The sequence below is a fragment of the Pteropus medius genome, unplaced genomic scaffold, assembly GCF_902729225.1.
Source record: "Pteropus medius unplaced genomic scaffold, Ma_sr-lr_union100, whole genome shotgun sequence".
Lineage (NCBI taxonomy): Eukaryota > Metazoa > Chordata > Mammalia > Chiroptera > Pteropodidae > Pteropus > Pteropus medius.
In genome coordinates this window covers 8361260-8367511 of record NW_024349804.1, presented here as the reverse complement: position 1 = coordinate 8367511, position 6252 = coordinate 8361260, and the positions used below count along the sequence as shown (strand labels likewise).

The 6252-nt window shown below is 38.6% G+C and overlaps 1 pseudogene; it reads left to right on the top strand.

Moving 5' to 3' along the window:
• The first annotated feature begins 3746 nt into the window (after positions 1 to 3746).
• On the top strand, positions 3747 to 3865 carry LOC120583043 (uncharacterized; annotated as a pseudogene).
• Positions 3866 to 6252: the final 2387 nt, after the last annotated feature.

The window sequence follows — 6252 nt, the reverse complement described above, 5'->3', positions numbered from 1 at the left end:
TCTCTTTAAAACTGAAAATTATGTCATTTCACTACGAATTCGTCTCAGAGTAGGGTATAATTTTCTTTTATTACGAAACCAGTGTTAAAGAAACAGAAAAGAAACTGACAAAAGAAAGAAAGCAGTTCACCTCTCTATTTCAGAAAATCAAGTGTTTTTTTTTCTTTCTTCAAGCTCTCTTACAGTCTCTGACCATGAACATAGAGAATGGTTAAAGTTATAATGAAGATGGATTTCTAGTGTATTGAATTTTGCTTCTTTCACATAATGGATACCTCAGGCTTTCCCCACATTCTATATAAGTGCTCAGCTCGGTGTCCGACATGGAATCAGCAATAAATGTTAAAACGTTAACCTTCCTTCCAGTCGTCTTCCTCTATTTCTAGTATTGTGTTAGAATATAGTCTTCAGAATGATTATTTAAAAAAAATAACAAACCGTTTTATCAAGTAAACGATACATTTAAAAATTCTTTTACACTCTGGTGGATAATTAGTCAATTTACATTGTTTTTCAATCTTAGGCAGGTTATTGCTTAATTAAAATTAATTGTATTTATTACCATTTTTCTTTTTGTATCATTGCCTTTGAATATGTTTCCATAGGATACATTTTTTAATTTTTGGAAGAAAAATCTTTCCTCCAAAAATACTACACAGACTTAATATACATAATAAGCAAAAATAAAGATTACTTGCTCCTCGACCTACAAGAGACAGCCCAAGAGTTTCTCGAGAAAGCTGGAAATTCCAGCCCTCGGCTAAATAACCAGGAAAGAATCTAGGGTAAAAAGCTGTAAATATTTTTTGAAATTTCTATATGACTCTCAACCTATGTCATTTCTTTTTAAGGACTGAAATTATTTGCCTTGCTCCTAGAAAAATATAAACACGAATTTCCCAATTACACTGCCAACAGTGGGTATTGCCACTTTAATAAATTTCATTAATATCGTAGGTATAAATGACATCTCATTAGTGTTTAAATTTACCTTTACCTTTGAATACAAGGGAAATTTATCATTTCATGAAAAATGAAAAGCTATAATTTATTGGGCACTTACTATGTTCTAGGCGGTTTGCCATGGGTTCAGTGTGATTTTTTTTTTATTACTCACCCAACGTTTCTTAAAAAGATATTATTGTTGAATCTATTTTGTGGGTGGGGAAATTGAGGCAGAGAGGAACTGAATAACTTCCTGAAGGTCAAAGGGTGAAGATGGAGCCAGGTGTGGGACTCTGCCCTGTGGATCTCCCTGCTGATTATCTGTCTTCCAGCAAGAATTGCCCGTGCATTATCTAGTTATTTATTGTGAACTTGATGTTTTTCTCACTAATTTGAATTTTCTCCTGTTATACTGTTGGTATGTATGTATTTTTTTTTGGCATATTTAATGCAAATACTTTTCCCAAGGACTTTTAAAAGACCCATTTAGCAGGAAATATTTAAGCCGAGGGAGTCATAAGCTGAGCCAAGTGGAGGTCTAATTTTATTACTGCACAAGGTGTGTGACTGTGAAAAGCAGAAGGAGACATTTTTATGTTTACTTATAAAACTTCCTTGGGCTTTCAAAAAGTGAATGAAGCTGCGGAAAACCTTATAATAACTTCAAGGGCTGAGCATCCCCTGTTGATTGCTTTAGGCCTTAATAAAAGTTCCCACAAGTCAAACATTTCTCATGTGCTTTTACTCTTACCTTCGATGTGGGGATAATAAATGCTGTTTTCATAGAGGAGGAAAATGAATCGAAGATGCAAAATCACTTTTCTTAACACCAGGGAGATTTTAAGGAGCAGAGAGGGATTAAACAGATGTCTGGAGGAGTCCAAAAACACTACGGTATCAAAAAGTGTCTAAAGAGGTTTAGAACGAATGATAGGCTTGAGAGAGCTCCCGCTGGAGTGGCACCAATAAGCAAGACGTAGATCACTTTAATAGGAAGGTCTGCCCCCGACGGTGGTGGGTGGTGGGATGGAGGGGAGATTAGAAAGATTTATACTCTTTTCTTTCTTTCCTTTGTTCCTCCCTCTTTTTCTCATTCCCTCCCTTCCTACCATCTGTCCATCCTTGATTTATCTATTAAAAATATATTGAAAGTGTGATAGTAGGCACTGAGGAAACCGAGTTAAATGGAACTTGGTCTCTGCCATTAAGGAAAATTTCTTTAGGTGGGAAAGGCAGATAAACAAATAATTGTACAACAGTGTGGTATTACGTGATACTTCACATGCCAAGATGGGCTCGTCGGCTGATGGTTGATAGCCAATTTTTTTTTTTTTTGAATGAGCATGGAGCTCAGGGGTGGAGTACCAGCAGCTGAGTGGGAAGGGAGTGGCCAAGGAGACTTCTTGGAGGAGCGACTATGCTTGAGCTGTGTATTTTTTGGAAGGGTACATGGAAGTTAATTAGGGAAGGGCGTGGGGCAGTGTTTCATGCCAAGGGATTCCTGAGCATGAATGTTTGGAGAGATGCAGGAGAAGCAAGTACAGGAGGCACTGGACGTAGTTTCACAGGGCTGGGGTGAAAGGGAGAGGTGGGGGATGGGCTCTGGGAGATCACAAGGTCTAGACGGAGATGAGGCTAAGCTTGCTGGTATCAGGTGGGATTTCCATCCTCAAGGAGAAACCTGGACTTTGGAGATCTCGTTTTTATTTTTATGATTATTATTTTCTGGCTTACTTCTTGTATCATGCTTAAGAATTTCTCTCATGGATGCACATTCTCCTCCAGGCCAGTGCCCCCTGCTGTGCAGAAAGCCATCTGACCTGGCCCTGAACCAAATGGAATCTGTAATTTATCACGTGTCCAGGGGAAAACTGGTCTGGAGAGTGAAAAATAGCCTTCAGGCTCCTAAACAGAAAGTTTTCACGGCTGGAGTGGAGGGGAGTTGATTTATGGCTCTGAAGGAGTCTGCTCCAGAGCAAAAGTCCCCAGTGTCACGCCTCGCTGGCCTGCTGCAGCTTTCACTACCTTTTCACCTGGAAAGCCGGCATTGGCTCTGGCAGGTGGTTTCAGCATCCTCGGGTCAGCTGTGGTCCTGATGTTTAAATGGACGTGCTGTGAGGCTGGTCTGGTGTATATTCTGTGAGAAATATGTAGATTATAATAGCTATAAATTGATAGGCATTTCCCACGTGCCAACATCTGTGCCAAACTCTAAACATCCCTAAGAACCTTTAATTATCACGATATCGATATCCTCTCAAGGTAGGGATTCTTATGCTCATTTTACCAACGGGGAGGGTAAATTTTAGAAAGATGAAATGGCTCACCCTGTGCCACACGAGACTTCTCTCAGTGGCATGTGGCTAAAACTGACTTTTGACGTTTCTGTTTTCAGCATCAACTAGTCCCTTGGTCTGGAGCATCCCTTTCACCGGCTCCTCTGGGTGAAGTCCTAGTTCATTTCTGACCTGCTCCAGATGTTGCACCTTTCCACGAGGATTTTCTTGACCCCTTTCCTCATCTCTAGATCAGAATCACCCCTCTTCTCTTCTGTTTGTACTTTGTGCAAACTTCTATCATTGTCCCCATCGCACCCCGATTCCTGGGTTCACCCCCTGGGCTGTGATCTCCTTGAAAACATCTCTTCTTTTTATCTTCGGTGTTACTCCAGGCCCTCAGTGATGATTTTATGAACAAATGAGTAAGAATCCTTTTGGATGTTTCAACTGGAAAAGTTACTTCCCCGATTCATGGAAGATCTCAGGTCTATCAACTTTAGTCTCTTTTAAAATGCCATTTTTGTCTACAGCCATGCTACCCTGAACAAGCCCGATCCCGTCTGATCTCAGAAGCTAAGCAGGGTCGGGGCTGGTTAGTACTTGGATGGGAGACCACCTAGGAAGACCAGGTGCTGTAGGGGTGAAAAATAAAAAATAAGGGATTGTAAGCTGACAAGGTCCTTGCAATCTGTGAGGTCAAGGGTTGCCTCACCTAAAATAAATAAATAAATAAATAAATACATAGATAGATAGATAGATAGATAGATACATACATACATATATACATACATACATATATACATACATAGATAAATATAAAATGCCATTTTTAAGTATACAGTTTAGCAATATCAAATTCATGCACAGTGTTGAGCAGCGGTCAGCACCATCCAGATCTCCAGAGCTCTTCCTGTTATGCAGAACAGAAACCATATATCCATTAAATGGTAACTCCCCACTCCTCCGCTCCCCAGCCCTTGGTAACCACCCTTCTACTTTCTGTCTCTATGATTTTTACTACACTAAGTGCCTCATAAAAGTGGAATCATATATTATTTGTTATTTGTGACTAGCTCTTTCATTTAGCATAGTGTCTCAAGGTTCATCCATGTTGTAACATGTATCAGAATTTCCTTCCTTTATAAGGTTGAATGATATATATATGAATATTATAGTGTATATATACATACACTCTATTTTGCTTACCCATTCATCTGTTGATCACATTTTAGCTATTATGAATAATATTGCTGTAAATTTGGGTGTACAAATACTTATTTGAGACCTGCTTTCAACTCTTTTGAGTATATACTCAGAAATTGAATTATTGATCAAATGGTAATTCTATTTTTAACTTTTTGAGAAACTTCTACCATAGCTGATTCATCTCTCCTCTTGAGACAGTGGCGAGAGCATGATTTTTAGACATTGAGAAATCTAGGTCTGAATCTTGCCTATCCCACTATGACATGTGTGACTTTCCTGGCCTTTGCAACCTCCTCTTTCTCTAACACCTTCCCTAAAGGGTCATTGTCAAGTTTAAATGAGTTAACATACATGAAGGACTTTGTGACACGTATTAGCCTTCTAGTGCTTTGATACAATACTGCGATATTTGCTTTCTTCTCTCCCTTTCTTATTCTTGAAGTGCTGCTAGTCTTTAGAAGAATGTGAAGGGCTGCCAATTTCTGGGAAAAATGAAATCTCTTAAGACCAATTTCAATAATATCTTCATGGTCAGATCACAGTGCTTGTTTACTTGATCTTGCTTCTCAGCTTCACTCTGAGCAGCCTATTCCTGGTGTTGTTTTAGATAATAACAAGAAAAGGTCTAATTTTATCCTCAAGGACAAGTATATTTAGTTTCCTGGACCATAACCTTTAAAGAGATTATCTAAGAAGGAAAAATCCCATTTATTGAAGAGCAACTTTTTAAACAATCAATTTATCATCCAATTACAGTTAACCCACAATATTAAGTTACTTTCAGGTGTACGACATAGAGATTAGACATTTATATACCTTATGAAGTGATCACCCCCATAAATTTAGTACCCATCTGACACTAAACACCATTATTACAATATTATTGACTGTATTCCCTATGGAAGAGCAACTTTCAAGATCACAGAAGAGGAAAACTGAAATTAGTGAAGGGCAGACAATAGGACTGATATTTGGGAATAAAAAGTTAGATGTTGTAATTATCTTCAAATTATATTATCTTTTCTTGGCCATAAATAAGGCCACTTCTGGTACAGGATATGTCAACTGTATTCATATAACTTCTCTGGTATGAAAAGAAAACTTGTTTTGTCTTCTGTTTTTTATCAGTAAGTTTGGCCTTTGAAATATCATCTTCAAATCTATGCTCCTACTTCAGCTTGAGGAGTTAGTTGAAATTGAAAGATACAACAATATCACTGCAAGTTTCTTCAAAGGACAACGAATTTAAAACCTACAGAAATAGTCTGAGAGACACCAGTGAGTGCAGAGGAAGGAAAGTCACTGTCTGGGGTATTTCAGATGGGTGATCCCATCCAGAGAATTGCAGAAGAGAAAGACAAGCACTTCCCTTTCAAACAGTCCATTGTCAAAACCTGATGGAAAAGCAAACTTCTAGTTCTCAGGAGACCAGTAGGGTGACATATTTGGGATGATTTATAAAGGGAGTTATGATTTCTTTTCTTCCCTAGCCCCTATTATTCGAGCAAATGACATCATAGCCACTGAGTAGCTTGAGCCAAAAACCTGAGAGATATTCTTGATATTTTTTCCGTCACCACGCACAACCAATTCTCCTCCAATTTAACATGGGCAGGGCTGAGAGAGTCTGAGCTGTCCTAATGATAAGCATTCAACCATCCTTGGTGGCCTCAGGCTGTAGGTGGGTACATCCCAGAGAGGACTGACCCAGCATAACAGGACTTACTCAGCCTCCATTGTGACAAGACACTTCCTATTTTCTACGATGTGTCTCTTCATGAGTTTTATTACATTTTTTTACACAATTCTATTTAATGTTGGC